Source organism: Coturnix japonica, chromosome 11 (assembly GCF_054131305.1).
Source record: "Coturnix japonica strain WE chromosome 11, WE-NBRP24, whole genome shotgun sequence".
Taxonomy (NCBI): domain Eukaryota; kingdom Metazoa; phylum Chordata; class Aves; order Galliformes; family Phasianidae; genus Coturnix; species Coturnix japonica.
In genome coordinates this window covers 13,397,899-13,416,831 of record NC_140673.1, presented here as the reverse complement: position 1 = coordinate 13,416,831, position 18,933 = coordinate 13,397,899, and the positions used below count along the sequence as shown (strand labels likewise).

The window sequence follows — 18,933 nt, the reverse complement described above, 5'->3', positions numbered from 1 at the left end:
AGCTCTTTTATTTACTGGCCTGTTACATTTTCCTGCTTAAAATGATCCCTGGCTTTGAATACTGCAACTTTCTGAAGCTTCAAAAACTGTCTCTTGTACAGATTTTAATTTATTTTTATTTTTGACAGGTTTTCTAGGGAAATGAGGCAGATGCAGCCATGCCATTTACCTAGTCTGTGTCTCCAAAATAACTGCTAAATGCTTTGCTGTGTTTCAACCCCATTTGATGGTATGGGGCAGATCTTTGAAGGAGCTGCATCCCCCCACGTGCTTTGCTGGTGTCTTGTACTAGCACAGCTAATCTTAGCTTTGCTTTTCTTGACTCTGGGGTAACACAGTTAGGTTCCTAAAAAAAAATAAATTGTAGCTTAACTTGTTTTTTCTCAAACACCAGCTGTCAGAAGCTCGCATAGGTCTCATGGAACAGGTGCAGTTTCTGAACTGATTTAGATGAAGAAGGGAGAGACATTTGGTAAATATTAATTGGCAGGCATTCTGAGCAAGGACAGCAGACAAAATGGAAAGTGCGTGAGTTTGGGAGTACCTGACAAATGGGATTATTTGTTATTTGTTTATTTTAAGAAAAGGAAAAGAGAATACAGTTAACACTTGATTTTGCTTCTGTGGAGCCTTTCAAGAAGGCCATACCCTTTGGCTCATTAAGTGTGCTGCCATGTTTTTTAACTAGCTGAGTAGCACCTCACAGGCTTGCTCTGCACTGTCACTACTGCTCTTGTTCCTAACTGCTTCCCATGGTTTCTAATATTTGAGAGAAGTATCAACGCAGGAAAAATGAGTACTTTTTTTTTCCCCCCCTCAGATAACCCATGGTGCACAAACAATATTTGGGAATTGTTGAGTACGGAGAGTCCCCATTCACTCTGAGTGCTGCCATGGCTTTTTGACAACTGTATTCCAGTTTCCCAATGTGTGGACCTAACTAACAACAACTACTTGTAGGTGGGATTTCACAGATGGAAGGAGTGGTATGGACAATGTGTCTTTGCTTGCTGATGTTGCTGAAGACATACAAATATTGCCTGTCTGAACAAACAGGCAAATATGTTGGTTGTAATACCTAGTACATTAGTACAAGCTTTTCAGTGTGATGGTTATTACAGACTGTAACAGATCTTTGATACTGGAAAGAAGAACTCTTGCCCCAACAGGATGAATAAGGATTGCTTATTCATCCTTTCCCTGGTGGTTTTTCTTCTGCACACTATGTCCTCAGGTGTTTGTGTGCTCAGAACTTCTTGCAGAGTACTTAAGCACAGTGTGCCCAGTGGGAGAAGGAGGGTCCTCTTCTAATAACTGTCCTCAAGGTGGAAAAGATAGGAAGGTGTGTTGCTGCACCTCTGCATCATCTCATGCAGGTAGAGCCCGAGGTAATCTACACAGTTCAAGAGAAACAGTGTAAAGCAGGCAGCTTTACTCTATCTGCTCTGTATCATGGTGCCTCTTCTTTTTGCTGCACATGGATGCTTGGTAGTCCTGGGATTTCGTGAAGGACGTGGAATGCAAGTGGATTTGCTGTACCTATTTCCAGCTGATAGCTTGGAAATGGAGCAAGTCAGAAACAAATCCAGCTTTTTGGATCATTAAAAATCCATTTTCATTAAAAGTAAAGTATTGCTGTGACATACTTACATACTTATTTATACATTCTCTCTCTATCTGTGCCTTACAGAGTGAGAAGAGAGCCTTTACATAAGTTTTAAAGCATTCTTTTTACCTTGAATTACTTGCATGGCATCTTTTTTTTTTTCTTCCTTTTTTTCCCCACACCTTATTAGATAGCAATTACTCCGCATTCTTTCTTCATAACCAGTTTCTTTTTTGTCCAATGTATCTATCATTTGTTTTTATCTGTATCTTCCACCTATCTCTTTCATCTTTGTGCTTAGAGTTGGTTTCAAATTATATTTGTGATGCACAGAGCTTTCAATCTGCCTGTCTTGATATTATTTTATGCAACCGTGACTACCGTAAAAATTGGTTTTACTGCCTCTTTTGTGTTATTGATTCAAGCCCGTTTCAGAATTAACTTGTTTGAAATGATCAGGCAATGTTATGTGCCCCAGAATCTCTCAGTAAAAATTCATATCTCATAACTAAATGCAATAAAATTTTCAAATATATCTAAACACAGTTATATTTTGAATTTAGATGAAAACCTTATAGAACCAATCAAATATACAAGACATGTACAAGTGTGCTGTTCTGGACTTACAAGTAGCATATGCAGAGAAAAGTACTCAAAGACTCATATTTTCCTAGACATCTGTCCTGTATGTGCGCTCTGTGAGACACCTAATCACATAATTTGTGTTTCCATCCCAAATTAGTTGGACATCATTTTGGCTCTACGACTGTATCTGTAATTTGAGATTATTGACTTAATTCAGTTAGGGATTTGGTCTTTCAGATCTTAGTGTTGCATTTGCTCTTGTGGTTAGCTAGAAACATCTTTGTGCTGACAATCAGTGGAAACTTATCTACAGAAAATAATTTTTACTTGTTAATAGCTCAACTGGTTGATCTGCAATTTTGTTTAATAGAAAAGAATAAGCAGTAAGGTTTGCAGAATGAGTTAATTGTACTTTAAGAACTCCAGGGTTGGTACATCTGTTCCCAGTCCTGAACATCTTTATCTTAACAATAGAAAAAACCATAGCCCCAAACATCCATCTTTGAGTTTCCTTTTGGGTCCCCAGACATGTGAAATGGAATTTGAAGCACACTGTAATTTTAGCCTTTCTACTTTGTGCATCCACCCATCCCTGGGCCCTGATGCCAGCACAGAGGAAGAAACTCCTGAGCTGCAGGGTGCAGGTGAGATGCCTTCCCTTGAGCTGGTGACAGCAGCAGTGACAGTACTGCCTGTCCTCAGCAGGATTTGAGCAGCACAAGGGGTGCTGGTGGCATGGCACCCCCCTGCTGTGCTTTGTGCTGGTTGCATTGTGTGAGCTGGGTGCCCTGGAGCTCAGCTCTGTGCCAGCTGCCCTTTAAGTGTTCTGACAGTCGTGGACTTGGAATATAAATCCCACCCCCCCTCCAACTCCCCCTTTTTTTTGTTTCATTTCACAGCTTTTTTCCTTACTGATCTCTCTCAGTTCTTTACTAATCTTTTTATTGTCTTTCAGAGTGCAGAGCCTTTCTTGAGTGTGTTTATTAAATGTAGGGAGAGGAAAGATCTACTCAGTGTGAGTACAAAACAGATGCACGTATATCCTGAGATGAGTGCATTATGAATAAAGAACCATTATCATTCTTCCCACATCCGCATTTCCTTCTACTTACGAGATAGATACGTGCGCCTTGTTAGCAACGATGTTATAATGCAAAAGCTAAAGTTTTCATATCGGAGGAAACATATATTGTTAAATGAACTGAGAACATTCTCCCAAGGGTTAGCATTTCTCTTGTACGTGTGAAATCCAACAGAAATAAATGGCCCTATTATTTTAATTGGGTCTTTTGCTATTAGAACATCTTTCTTTGTTAGATGTGGTAAAGGACCTTCTTTTCCTTCCTTCCCTGAAAATGTGATATGAACAAAAGCAGACGATGCATTTAAACATTTATGATTTCAATGTAGAAGACTATACATATATATATATATATATATGCACATTCTCATATAAAAATTAAATTCATATTTTATGATGTATTTCCCTTTTCTCCCTGAAAATATACTTCTATATAGACTTCTACTTCTAACATAGCTATATTTAAAATTTTGCCTTGTCCTTCTGACTGATACCTTGCTTGAAATATCAGGAATGACTCAGGCACTTAAAAATTTACAAACGGCAGTGTTGCTTTTTAACCAGAACATAGTAGAATCCTCTTTTTTTTTTTTTCTTTCTGAAAAAAAGAATATCTGTTTAATAAACAAATTAATCCATAGGCTCTAGCACTCCTGTAGTTAAGGGTAGACTTCGACACCTCAGGTATGTGGACTCTGTGCTTAATTTGCCCCAGTGAGTGAGGGTTCATACGGCGTAATAAATTAAATGGCTTTGCCCCTTTCTAATCTGCTTTGTAGAAGAGCACAGCAGTAAGTAAGGAACTCAGTTTGCACGTGTTGTGACCAAAAGCACAATAGAGTAGAAAGTTTTCCATGAATGTAGGTTTGAAAACTAATTTCTAGTTGTGTTTGTTTCCTTTTTCTTTTCTGCAGCTGTTCAATTATGAAGGGGTAGTGCTGGTAGGAAAACCAAATATGTATTCTCCAGGGTTGCTACATTGTACTCCAACATTCAAAGATTTGGTTTCCTTTGTAATTGGAATGAAATATTGATTTATTTTTTTTGGAAAGGAATTTTCTGGCTCTTCCATCTGAATACTAGCTGAACATGCTCTCATATGTATGGATTGTGTATTTAATGTGACATGTGAATACAGTAAGGATATAAACCTGAAAACAAAATGAATTGTAATTACCTAGGGAAAATATTTTTTTATTGTGCAAAAAAAGGTAAAGGAATGAGTTGTTATGAGCAAAATGAGAAAATTGTAAAGTTAGATCTCAGTGGCTTTACCAGTTTGTTTTAAACCAGGTTTGCTTGAACTTTAAGCGGACTATTAAACTCTTGCTACTGAAACTTAGATAATGGCTTTCAGGACTAACGTTTGTTGCTGTTCAGCCCCACAGCGAGTGGAGACTGTGGGACCATGCAGTACGATGGTGTGGGATGAGGTCCTTGGGGCAGGACACTGGCGAATGGACACTGCCTTCAGGTGGCATCACGCACCCATGTAACTTAATGTCTGCTGGTAAGCTGTTTATTGACTAAAAAAATAAAGCATAGCTGCTAGGAGAAACACTGAGTTGTCTAGTTTTGGGGGCTTCTCCCCGCAGTACAGATGATGGATTTTGTTTCCTATCTTTTCATACAATCTGATCTGCTGTTTTGGGCTGATAAACAAAAATATCTGGCTGCTTACCAAGGTGACTTGCAGAGCCCTTGGGTTACTGACGCTGCTCTCCCTGCTCCTTTCCCCATCAACCAGAGCTGCTGCCAGGCACAGTGCTTTCTGGGTGTGGAGCCCTAAACCCATGCTGAGGCTGCACGTGCACAGCACTTTGTGACAAATGGCAGCCTGCAGCTGTTTCCATAACAACACACTTGTTGGAAAATAAGTATTTTCTCTACTTTCAAAATTGTCATTTTGCTGTCAATTAATTGATATTAATGCTTTCTTCCATCTTTGTGTTGGAAAGCATTATAGAAATAACCCAGAAATGTTTATGTGGTGGTGAGAGTGCTGTGGCCAGCTGTGCTGTGCTGCGGGTGCAGGCTGAGGACATCTTCTAAACTTTTTCTGTTGCCCCAAATCACTTAGTTACCCATGTCAGTCATCACAAGTTACCTCCTAAGACTGGGGATTGTACTGGGTTGTCCTGTCACAGTGACTGTGTGCTGAGCTGTATTTTTGTCATTTTAGGATATTGTGGAACAGATAGTCATACAAGTGTACAAAAAATGGCTTTTTTTCTAATACTTCTTGTGCATTCTAATTTGAATGCTTAAAACTGTGAATTCTTATCTTTTAAGAAATCAAATTATTCAAATTTCTGGAGTTTAACCAGTGGTACAATCACTCAGGCTACGAATCATTTGGAGATCATGATTTAGATTCTTAATGAAGGAAAGTTCTCTGCTTGAGGTAATTTTTGGAGTCTGTCTTTCTCTCTGAAACACAAGCCTGGCTGAACAATGATCTGTTAAAGGGGTCCAGAAGCTCAGCAATAGCAGCTGTTGCAGCCACTGTCATGCAGAGTATGCTTAGCTGATGTGTCTTCCCTTACCGTGAACCAATACCTTCTCTTCTAATAAGATGTGTTACTATTACACAAAGCTAAATGTATTTTCCTGATCTGTTTGTAATATTTATATTGTGCCTACCATCGTGGTTCCATAATATGCCATAAATACCATAACTTGCACCTGTCACTTGTCACAACAGGTGAAATAGATGTATGTAAGGGTCCAGATAAAACACAACCACCAACATGGGATGTTTTGATAGAGCTGAATGCCATGACAGTTAATATATCCCATTTGAAGCAGGCATTACTGAGGTTGCTGAGTTGTTGTTTAACTGTGGCTCATTCCTCAGTGTTATGGAATGTCTCTTATCTATCAGCCACTCATCTACAGAGATGCAGAGAAAAAGCAGCTCCAGAGCAAGACTTCACCCTCAGGAGATGGAAACAGCTGAGCTGATTTTTGCTGCTAGAAAGACAGTAGTAAATCACAACTGGTTTAAAGGGAAAAGAAAATGTAGAACTTGTAAATTGGAGCAAGAATTGGTGATAGTAGAAAATAAGACTCATTTTAAAGAAGTGGATCTTCACAGTATGTGTTTACACTGAATATACCTGAATATACATGATTTATGTAAAAATGAAAGGAAAATACTTGTTACGAAATGTTGGAAGCACTTTTAATGTCTGTGAATGTCTGTTCTTACTGCAGGACTTTTCATTGAGACATTGTAGATCTTGCAAAAGACATACTTGCAAAAGTATGATTTACTTTGGAAAATGAAGTGGACATGAAGAGTGTAACAAGTTCTTATGGCAAAATGTCTTACTTTTGAAACTATGTTTAATGTCTGTCCTGAAAATATGCTCCTTCACCCATGATTAAGTCTTCCTGGGCTTGGGCCAGGCAAAAATCTGCTGTTTTCTGGTGGTGTGGAGAGCAGGAGCTTGGTAGGTGGAGTGAGGTGGTTGTGGTTGGGCACCCAGCCTGAGGGAGCAGTTAGCAAGCTGCAGGATGACCAAACTGTGTTGTGCTGAGATGGTATGCAAAGAAGGGAAGGTGGTCAGGGTGGGTAGAAACTGTACTTCAGACAATGATAATGAGACCTGGGACTTGGTTTACAGGTAGTTAAATATGGACTCTTCCAAAAACATTTTAAAGAGAAATTGTTGAAACATTTTTGTAAAGCATGTGAAACTGTCTTTTGTTGTCACTTCAAGTGACTCAGTGCTAATTTTCCTATTAGGGGACATCTAGTCTGAATATAATTGTTTCTGATTTTTAGTTTCATCCATTCGATTATTGCTTTTTCTGTTTTTCTTTAGCCTGTTGTGTGAATGTGTGACACTGGTAAGGAAAAGCTAGGGAGCCAAAAAAGTGACATTGCTTTGAGGAATATAAGGAGACCCAGAGAGCCAAAACTTTGGAGGCATCATAGGATCCATGCTGTCTGGCCACTGAACTGGAACTGCGGGTCAGGAGAGGTGATTTCACTTGTTGCAGAAATAGATAAATAACTGGTGTGTTTATTTGAATTTTTGAACAGTACTCTGACGGCTTGAACATCTCTTAGAACTATAACAGTTTATTCATTTGTAGTTCCTTATTGCAAATATGCTTTGGAAAGTTAATAGAGAGCAAGGAAAGCAGCAGCTCCCAGGCAAAGACTGGAAGAAACAAAGGGCATCATTTATAGTCAAGCATTAATGCTAATAGTATTTGAAATATGCATTAGATATATTTACATAATGTGGAAAATGAAAGGTTGTTTTTTTCTGTAACTTATCCTCTTGGATCTATGTTTTTGGTTTATTTTCCTTTTAGCTGTCATTGTAATAGGTACCTACTTTTCCAATTGGGCCTCTGAAGACTGTTCAGTTTGGGGCATCCTAATTGACAATGGAAGGAATTTCTGTTCCCTTTTGCTGATTCAGATTTCCAAGTATTGGATTCTTGGTCTTTCATTATGAAATTTATGCATAGAATCAATCTCTCTATGAAATATATGTATTTTTATCCCCCGCATTTGTGCTAAGAAGCACATCACAACCTATAATGAGCACAGTAGATTAAGAGAATAATTTAAGCTTAGTGAGCCAAACTTTCTCCACAAAACAGAGGGGGACTACCAGCAAGTCTGTGTTTCTGTGATATGCTCATGACTTGTTTTTACCTTGAAAATACTTACAATAATCCTACATCTTATTCTCCATCGATTTTGTTCTTTTGTGCAGTGTCATTTTTTCCCTTTTACTTCTTCATGCTAGCCACTTTTCCCCTTCTTCCTCTTCTTTTCTGTTGTCCCTTTTATTTTTATTTTTTAACTTTATATAGATTTCCCTCCCTTCTGACATTTTTACCATTTTAAAGCATAAAATAGGGCCTCTTCTTTGCTTCTGCAGATGTGACCCCTATCCCCTGCTGTAGCAAATTGACACTTCTGCAAGCAGCGGCTCCAGCCAGTCACTCGAAGGCTGCTGCTTTCAGAAGTGTTGATTTAGTGCAGCAGGGGATGATGTGCCAGCTGTAAAATGCAGGCAAAAGTAATAACAATAAAACAACCCTATCAGAAGTCTGGTAATGAGCAGGAAAGGTAAAGTTTGTGGGATTGAGGAGAAGAGATGGGAATGGGAGGATGGGGAGAGTGGTCCATGCAATAGGGTGCTGGCTGCTGATGAAATGGGCAGGAGCAGACCCTGAGCGGATGCTTCTCCTTCTCCAACTGTGCCATGTGCTAGCAGCCCTGGGATTGCTGGGACAGAGTAATGTTTTGTGTTTCTCCCAAAGTGGTGAGTTATTCTGGTTTAAAGAGTGTGATCTGGGGACCAAGGGGCACCTGTGCTCTAGAGTCACTTAATCTTTGCAAATGGTACTACTGGACAGCAAAAGACTTGGTAATTTCGTTATACATACAGATATATCCTGTATGGTTCATGCATGAGCAGGCTGCATTTCTTAAAAATACACAAATAGCCCATTGGTATTTAAGGCACATAAATGGAGAGCTCCTTCCAAAACAGCTCTCAGTAACACCACTAGAGGAAATCATTTACAACTTATTGGCAGAAAAGTATTTAATGAGAAGTTGTATTTGTGCTGCAGAACTAATAAAATTCCTTAAAGCTCTAGATGGGCTAACATTTTCTATGACAGTCCCAGGTGCTCAGAGTAAAGTCTGTTCATCCCTTTTGATTTGTTCTTGCTTGGTTCTCTAGGTATTTTCATAGGGAAAGCAAAACCCTGGTTTTCTGCTTGTGTCTGGTTTTGTGGCAGCTGCCATTAATGCCTGCTCAGGAGTCATGTCTGTACAGGTACCAGTGTGGTTACAGCCAGGCACCAGTGCAGCACTTCTACAGGGACAAAGTCTGTGCTCTTTCCCTAGCACTGGACAAATGAAATGCAGTAAATGAAATACACTGTGTGCTAAATATTAATGCTGATAGTGGCTGAAATGTGTGATAGGATGATTTCAGGGTGAAGGTGTAGAACACAATTCACAGACTTTCCCAAAGTACTTTCACCATCTTTTTTTTTAGGATGTACAAGTCAATATAACAGGCTGTAATATTCATTAACACCACTCATAGTGTCAGGTTGGTCAGATTAAATAGGAATCACTGTAAGAAGGTGTGTAATTTTGACCAGCTCTGAACTAACTTGGCTTGTCCTTGTCTGTGGCAGGTTTGAAAAGTGCTAATAATGGTGCAAAAGACGTTGTTTGCTTGTTTAATTTTGATTACACGCAACACCTGTCAATATCATGTTGAAGACGGGAAAATCATCCAAGGACTCTTGGAAAATTGTTTTCTTATAAGCACGTTTCAGACTACAGGTTTGGACTCTTTGGGTTAACGGGGGAAAAAAAAAACACTCTTAAAATTAAGCATGTACTTGAAAACAGGATTGAGGTCATATTTGTCGGGTCTTGGGGAAAAAAACCCTGTTGTCTGAAAAGCACCTACTTTTCAGCATTTAAAGAAATACTTTGTATTCGTCTTTCACAACGATCACCTTTGTAATCTTGTTATCCATCATATTAATTGAAGGAGCTCCTTTCTAATAACCTTTGACTGTTTACAACATGTTAGCAATCATCAAAGGCTGAAGCAACATAGAAAGAGAAAAGACAGGATGGATCATTCAGTCAGTTTTTCTGCCGACATAGGATTATTTCATAGAGAACATTTTTTAGTCTTATGTCAACTTTAGTTTTTACAATCCCGAGTGAAAGCTTCCATATTTCTCCTTGGGAGAATATTTCACAAGGTAATACATCTCACTGTCAGGAAGATTTTCCTGATACTCTATTGAGATTAAGCTTTTTCTTTCCACTATTTCTAGTTATATCCCTTTCCCTTGATGGTTTTACACACTTCAAATATTTATAGATTATTATATTTTTCCCTTAAGAAGTTGTTCTTGAAACTTTCTTCAGCTATCAATATCCTTCTGGTTTTGAAAAACCTACCTAAGACCTTCTAGGCTGAGAATGACATTTACTATCAGTAAATGTGTACCCGCAGCATTTTCTTCAGGTCTTTTTTTCTCAGGGTCCAACATACACATGAGATTCTAGCTAAGAGAAATCTAATAGCTAGAATATTTTTATCAGTTCTCTGAGAATTGTTCCTTTGCTTTAATTCTGCTTCTTGATGCACAGATATACTGGCCACGGTGGATGAGGGTCCCCTACTGCTATTCATTTCTTCTCACATCTTGGTGCTCTGCTTCACAAAAAGTTTGTATCCCGATTAGTATTTGTGCTTCTGGAACATCCAAAAATTTGCCTACTTCTTGTAAATGTAACTGCTGTGGTCAGGGCTCAGGATATTTCCAAGGAAAGCAAAAGTGAGAGGGAGAGGTTAATGCTCTACTGTAGTATAAGGTGGCTTCTCTTCACCCCCCCTCTGCTGCAGAAGGGAAAATCATCTGTTCTGTACTGAACTGAAATGCACTCAATGCGTTTGGAAGTGTAGTTGTTGTTGATGTTATGATTTCTAATTTTCTTTTCCAAGGAAATACTGTCAGCCTTCTCTAATAATTTTTGAACACAATGGTCATTTTTTGCAGCTAAGTCTGGTGGTGGCAAAAGTCCCAAAGATACCAGCACTTGTGGCAGTCCTGTGCAGTCTGAGAAATAGATGGGCTTGTCTGGAGTCTGGGCTGGTGGCAGTGCGTCCAGGCACATTGCAGCTCAGAGCCGTTGGGCTGAGGGCAGCAAGGGGGAGGTGGACGTGGAGGAGAACATGAACACTTGTGGGTTTCATAGTGCAGGAAGCATTGCTGCTGCTTGAGGAATTTTTTAGCTCCTTGAACACCTGATACTGGTCCAGTAGTTCTTAACCCCAAGTCAGTCGTTAAACTCTCATTGATTTATGCTGACAACATACACTTATTTTTCCAGTTGTATTTCTGGAGTTGAGATCTATCTCTGTGTCTTGCAGAGGGCTAGTTGCAACAGCAAATCACACCTTACAAAGCTCTGAGCGTGGTGTTCCTTGAGAAGTGCAAGGCATGGGAACACCACTGCAGGTGCCATCAATGCCTTGGTAGGTGCTGCTGGGCTCCTGCTTCCCCATTCATGCCACAGTGAAAGCCTGTGTCTAGTGCGTTTATTACCATACCTGCATCCCTTTCTCATTCAGATTGGCTTTTTCCTCCTCTCTGCTTCCTTTTGACTATTCCGGAGTGTTTTCCCTAGATGTTTTAGCTGATACTTACCCAAGATAACTTTTAGTTTATTCCTTCTTGTGTGCTTAATTTCAGGAGCCTGCTGTGTATGTTTCTGCTTTACTTAATGCTTATAATATTTTCCACTTTTACATCTTCCATGACTCTTGACTATGAGATTTACTGTTTAATACAGAGAATTCAGTGCTTTTATTTCTATATTTATTTTTTAAGAGATTACTTTCCAGCGTATTTCTAAAACTGGTGTAAAGAATGGTGTTTACTAGCAAGTTCCCTTAGCTTCTTTTCATTGAGAAACGGAATAAAAAGAGAAATGATGTTGCACGTCTGCTGACTACTGTGCTTGACTGATTCACAGGGTATTTGCTCTTAACATGTTGCAAGAGCTTTAAAAAAATAAAAAGTGTCAAACTTTTTTTTGGCACCCAGCTAGAGTAGATGCTGTTAGAAGAAACATATGGCCTCACACTAACAGTGTTAAAGCACTGCTAAAGTATTGCATGCACGACATTGACAAATTTCTTCCAGGCTTTTTGTTTTCTGTGCTATTAAGCATTCAAAGTCCAGTATTTCATTACCACTGATGATACGGAGAGCCTTACTGACATTCTATCCATCTGTTCATAACATGCATTATTAAATGTGAAGCAACTAGTAGGTAGGAGTGCACTTGCCAGCTGTACAATGAATTCTTACCAGTTTGGTGCCCTCTATAAATTTCCTAGTATACTACATAGTTTTTCAATGTAATTTACAATGGTGTTTGTTTTTTGTTTTTTGTTTTTTTAACTGGCACAGTTCATTGTACACGGAGAAGTTACTTCAAAAGAATTCTTCATTTCATAATCCTTAGTGTGGAATCTTTAGCTATAGTTTCAAAAATCCAGGAGTCCTTAAAGTACTGGAAGTGTCTCTGATATCAGCTCTCACTGACTGCATTATATTTCCCTAGGAGCAAATATACTGTAATTACCTAAGAACAGGACAATGGGACCTCAACAAGTCACCCTGTTCATGTATTTTTGGAACCCAGAGGAATTGGTTTGACTATTTACAGATTATAACAGTTGGTAGTTGAATGTTTTATTTTCATTCCCAGTTGGTACAATATGTTCACAGCTGATGTTAATGGCTTGCCCATTTGATATCACATATGGTCCACTATTTGGGTCTCCTAAAGCTTTCTTTTGTGGTCAGGCTATCTTAAAACTATCATATATTTAGGTTTGTTCTGTCTGCTGGGAAAATAACTATGGAACTCTGTACCTTGTCAGCTGTGGAGAAAATCAGTTATGCGTTGCTAAAGGTGCAAAATATTTGGGTCACAATGACCAAGAAAGAATATTTTTATATGAAATTTAATACGAATAAATCTTTAACTAGATTGTGTGAAATTTGAATAGAAATACTCTTATTTTTTCCCCCTCATCTTTGAAGCTGTGTTTGAGTATCTTTCAAGTGTTACAATACTGTTGAATGTCACAAAGACATTTTTCAGTGGTTGTTTGTTTGCACTGGAAAACAATTTGTGCAAAATTTGTATTATTCATATCATTATTTATATCTTTATTTTGCTATTAGATTTCTGGTAACATTTTACAAAAGGAGAAGACCTGAAAAACCAAAATTACTTTCATTTTGGCTTCTAGAGTAAGAGCACAGGAGAAATGAACAGAAATTATATGAGAGCAAAAATTAAAATTACAACCTTGTCTGTAGTTCCTACCCTGTGATACACAAGAGTTTATACTGACTCTAAAATATAACTGATAAAGCCACAGTCTCATGAAAAGATTATTTCCAAAACTATTACATTGCCCTCTGAGAGCAGAATTTCTCATTTATTCATAGGAGTAGATCATAATAGCTCTAATTCCCTGAGAAGTGGGCATTGTATGATAATTGAGCAGGCTAGTACATTAATTGTCCTCCACTTCACCTCTAGACGTTTAACTCCTTATCTAGTCAACCAGTAAACAATGATGCTTGCTTATTTGTTTCTCACAGTTCAAATAATGTTTTGACTGTGTAATTTATGTGAAATAAAGCAGAATAAGTGTATTCCTGTGGAAGGGACATTGAAGTTGTTAGATTAACATATTAAATGCCACTGGTTGGTAAGATAGGGTTTTTATGGCTGTAGTCTTTCAATCATATGATTCTTCACAGTAACAACAGATAATCTCATGTGCAGGGCAGATTTAGCAGTTCTTACTGTATGGCTACTGCTTTATATGGCCTGTGTTACCCCTCACTGCTGTTGGTTAGGAGAGCATCTATGTGAGCACTGGGTATAGCTTGCATGCCTACAGCGGGCTTGCCTGCCTTTGCTAGGCTGAAAGAGGCAACTGGTGGCAGGGCGTGAGCTGCTGGCTTGTTTAGCTCAAGGTGATAAGGTGAACTGCTCTGATCATTTGTAGCTGGCACCTGGAAGGAGGTGGAAATGGAACTCAAGTAGGAGGCTTTTTCAAATGAATAACATCAGAGCTGATACTGGGACACTATTGTGGAAAATAAAACAAGCAATAGCAACAATACAACTAATAGATAAGAAGTAAAAATCTGCCCTCTATTATGAGCAATTTCAATGAAATAGGAAATGACAGTAACATTTTAACATACTACTACGTTCACCTACCTTGAAATGCCTTATAAGAAAAACAAAAAGGAAAAAAAGATTGAGGAAATCAAATTATTCTTGAATAATCACAGCCAAAGACTTGTGCTTGATGATGTGGTATAAAGCATTTCTTAGGCAAATCTTGGTCATGAGCGAGCTAAAGAAGTTAGAAACATGTTGCTTCTTACAACTTATTAGATGGCAGCGGAAGATTATGTAGGAAGATTTTGGACTTACGTGGGCACAAATGAAATGGTGTTAAAAAAAATATAATATTTCTCTGAAATAACTGAATAACTGAACTAAATGTCAAGATCTTGTAACAATACTGTTGAGACATTATTTTCTTTGTCTTATTGGTCTTCCTCTGCCACCAAACTCCATGGGCAGAAGTGGGTAGGTATGTGATTTGTCAATGTCTTATAGTACATTTATAGATTATTCTTTCTACTTCCACGTAAGACTGTTTTATCCAATAAAAATGAAGTCACCTTGTTCCAGTCAGGCTCCCCTATTCAACAGATCAAGGCTGTCCTTACCATTAACTCATTGGTATTTTGGATCACTCCTCAAACATTATACATATATATAATCCACTCATTTAATCTTTACAGGAAAGGAAAATTTGTCTGGTTTGATTTTATTTATGGTTGCCTAAGACAGGCTTTGTGGTAGCGTCCAGCCTATTTTAGGAATATGCGAGAACATAATCTTCTCTAGTTAACAGCTGGAGAACATTAGATATCCTGGGAGATATTCCCTCCCCCCCCCCCCACTCCTTTTTTAAAAAAAATAAATATTATATTATTGTAGTCACCCAGCATGTTAACATAGAAGCAGGAGCTTCTTCTTGAGATACTGTCTTCTTCTGGGGATCTGCAGCAGGGGTAAGGAGCTAACAAAAGCAATCAGATCTTTGCAAATCTCCACTAAATGTACTTCCCTCTCCTTCTTCCAGCAGAGGAAGGGCTTGGGATATGCTGATTCTTGAGGGCCACGTGGGAGTGATTTGTACGGCTGCAATTTGCACACTGTGGATGGTGAAGGGTGAGATGAACTTGAAGGAGTCCCTTTTTTGGATAAGGTTGGTTAGGAAAATGTCATTAAGTTGTAACTTCTCATCAGTTCTAGATGCGTTTTGGGGTATCCCTTCTAATCGAGATTAAATTACATATGGTGTTAAAGCAGAGTCTTCTGCAACAATGTAAATGAGTTGTTAACATGGCACTTCATTGCTATAATAATTCAAAGCTAGTAGCAGGCTTGATGGTTCTGCAATAAATGCTTTATTATTTAGGAAAAATATACTATACAAGTTGCAATGTGCCATGCTCATTCATGCTGTAAATCAACAAAGATCAGCAGACTGAATAGAAAAATGAAAAGCTTATTTAGGAACTGACACAAGCTTTCAGATGAGCAGGGATGGCTGAAGTTAACTGCATTCATTTTTCTTTGCTTGTCACAGTTGCCACTTGAATTTCACTGCTAAAGATTGTGGGGAGTTTTGCTTTATGAAATTATATCTACAGAAACAGTATTTGCATTTATATAGGCTTAGTTATAATAAAGTTAAACCTAACACACCCCCTTGCCTGCACAAACAAACAAACCAACCAGCCAACCAGAAACCCCTGTTAAAATAATATTTATCCCTTGGTTTTTGTAGATCTGAATAGGATTCTACTAAATGGATCCTATCAACTGCTTTAAAGGCATGAAACTGGTGAGCAGGTGAAACACAAGAGTGCAGTGCTACAGCCGGCACTCCACTTTGCTTTAAGGTTCTGTCCTCTCATGGACAAAATCAGAGCTATATGTGGTAAGTGAAAGAACAGGTAGGGTACAAAGTTTGGGAGAGTGGGAATTTACATGATCTTCATGGTGTGAGTTAGTGAGTGAGTGGGTTAGGTGTGATCCACCAACACTCAGGAGAAGAGGTGAGGCCCTGCTGATAGCACTGTCTGCTGAACAGACACAGTCTGCTGGAGATGGGCAAAACTGGTGCCTGGGCATTGTGCCTTGCTGAGATGGGCTTCAAGACCACCTCCATAATATTTACCAAATAGCCCATTTCCTTCATGCTTTGCAGAGAGCATTAAGCTGTCCCTTGCTTATTCTCTATGCTGTCTTACTGATATTAAAGAACACAAAAGCTGGGATTTCTGAACTGTTGGAAAAATTTTTATTTCTTTTTACATTTGTGTTTTAAAACAACAACTGTGTCTTTTCAATTACAGAAACATTTTGAGGATATATGTGATGTGTAAGAGTTCTGTGGAAGTGATATGTTTTGTTTCCAGAACTGTTTGTCTTGATCAACCTGAAAAGTTAAATGCATTTACTGCTTTAGAAATGTACCAATGAGGATTTTGTTTGAGACTATTACCTGCAAATAAAAATAGAAAATTGAGAGCTGTCTTACGCTTGCATGACAGCAGATAAACGAAAATGTTTGAAATTAGGATCATTAAAAAAAGACAAAAGAAGTCAAAGATTCTAAAAAAGTCAGAAATTGTACAGAATTTAGATCTTGAGTTTGTTTCACAGACGAAAGGCTTTGATTTTGAGCTAGCTGCATATAAGCCAAGGAAAGTCCAATTAAGCTGATCGAATTGTTAGTGTCATAAGATAAAGAAAGCAAAGGACATTTAATTATAGCCATGCTGCCAGGCACTGGTGTAACAAAAGAAAAAATGTTCACCTACAACACAGAGAGCTGCTTAACGCGTTCGGTGTAATAGGAGAAAATATATGGTCTACACAAGTGCTTCAGAATAGTTAAAAAAACCTGTATCTCCTGATTTTAATGTAGATGTTTTCCAATTATCGACATGGTTTAAGAAAATGTAATATTTCTTAATACTGAGACCTTCAACTTTGTTCACAGGTTGAAGAGAAAGCGTCATGCATTAAGACAAAAAGGTTGCCTAAGAAAATGTATTTGTGACCCAGAAGAATATGTAATTGATGTGTGTAGTTGTCTGGATGGTAGAATAACAATAGCAACCATTAGAGATGAGAGCTGGAACAAGTCAGGCAGTGAGGCAGGATGTATTTTATAGGTCATCTGGGCTCCATTCAGATCTACAGGTTGCTATTTCTTCTCCATACTTGAAAGCATTTAATGGATTATTATAAAAGGAAAAGGATGGTATGCAATAATGGTTTAAATTGAAGCTGTGTGTATATATCACCACTGTGCGACTTCTAAATGAATGCTTCATTTTTAAAATTCTCCCATGGCATACTTGAAAGTTTGCCAGAGCATCAAGGAATTAAAACAATGAATTCACCGGCTGCAAGAGGAAAGGACACTTAATAGTACCGTTTTTCTCTTTCATGACATGGGCTATTATAAATAAGGAAAGTTCACCAAGAAAGATTTTTCCAAAACTACTGCCTATACTTTTCAATGCAGATGAACTGTTTTTGTTCTGCACTGTTTTATAATATTAAGAAAAAAATAAGAGAATTTTGGAAGCAGGCCTAACAATCAAACAATCAAGGCTGGAAGCACATTGTAGTGAACTTAAAATCAGAATCCCTGCTTGCCTGGAAAATGCTTCTTTCGTATCAAAATTGATATAAGTTAAAGGGTGGAGAATTTTTCTGCTTTGTTTCGCATGAACATAAAAGTTTTATTCCTGCTTTTAATGGGTAGTATTTTACAAATGTAATGGAACATAATTTTACCAGGCTTCCCTAAGGGAAAGTCATGGCATGATTACGCAGGCAGTCCCATCTCATTTAGTATAATGCTTACAATATACATGCAAATATACTTAGGCAACTCAACTTAGAGTTAGATTGAATGGCATTGAGATAATCATAGAGTGGTGCAGATGTTGAAGAAAATTTTGCAAGAGAAATATGGATTGAATGGCTGCAGACATACATGCCCTCAAGTAATATTTCTTTGTGATGCAGAAGATTTGGGCTGTGCCAGACAGAAGAATTTGGCATGCGTATGTTCAGTGATTTAGGCTTGGTCCTGTTTAAGGACCCAGTGACAGCATAGCCCAGCAGAGGGTGACAGGGATGGATCTTGAACCATAGTGGCTCGAAGGGTCTCTTTCTGGGAGAAGGAGCTTTCCCCTTCCAGGGAGAGTTCTTTCACAGTTCCTTAGGATACCTGATTTCAGGATGGTTGGAGGGATGCCAAGGGGCTCTGCAGACATGGAAGGAATCAGATTGGGTCAGATAAAGGCAAAGGGTGATGGAGTTGTGGATTTCAGGCTAATGGTGTCTGCTCTCCAGAGAGTCATTGCATATAGAATTTTTCAACTCTACCAGCCAAAACCACCTTTATTCTAAAGAAATGAATTAAGGTAATGCAGTTCAAACTGCAATCCCAGCATGTTGGGTCCATTTGTTGAAAAAATCACAAACAAGGAGAAATCTATACAAAAGCTAGTATGAAAAGTCTTTTATTTTTGGGGCTTCAGGGGTGCTTTTTCTGGCTTAGCTTGAGCATTAGCGAAGGACAATGCATCAGAACTTGCAACATGTTTTCCTTGGTGAAGTGTTGTAAGACTCTGGTCTGTAGGAGCCTAGGTTTGTGTGGAGATGCATGGAGATGATATTTACCAGACTGTATCTGAAGTAACAGCAGACTCTCCTTGCTCCTGTGGGACTGCTTGCAGCAGAGCTTGGAGCTGTGGCTGTAGTATCTGGGTTGCAGGTGTGGGCTTAGCAGTGGGGCTGGCATCTGCAGGCCTCTTTGGGTAGTCACATCCTTTCTCTCTCTCACTCTCTCTCTCTCTCTCTCTCTCTGTTGTTTTTTTTTTTTTTTGTTTTTTTTTTTCTTCTGAGAAAGCAGATGAATAATGAAAGCAAGCAAAG

The 18,933-nt window shown here is 38.5% G+C and overlaps 1 long non-coding RNA gene across 7 annotated transcripts in view; it reads left to right on the top strand.

The window, feature by feature from the left end:
• LOC107317371 (uncharacterized) overlaps positions 1-18,933 on the top strand; it is a 74,786-nt gene that overhangs the window by 11,516 nt on the left and 44,337 nt on the right. For 5 of the 7 annotated variants that reach the window (XR_014932722.1, XR_014932726.1, XR_014932724.1 and 2 more), the window contains 2 exons: positions 15,047-15,172; positions 15,758-15,910. The exons of the other annotated variants lie outside the window; for them this stretch is intronic. This is a non-coding gene — a long non-coding RNA (uncharacterized LOC107317371). The remainder of the gene's footprint in view (positions 1-15,046; positions 15,173-15,757; positions 15,911-18,933) is intronic. 7 annotated transcript variants of the gene reach the window in all.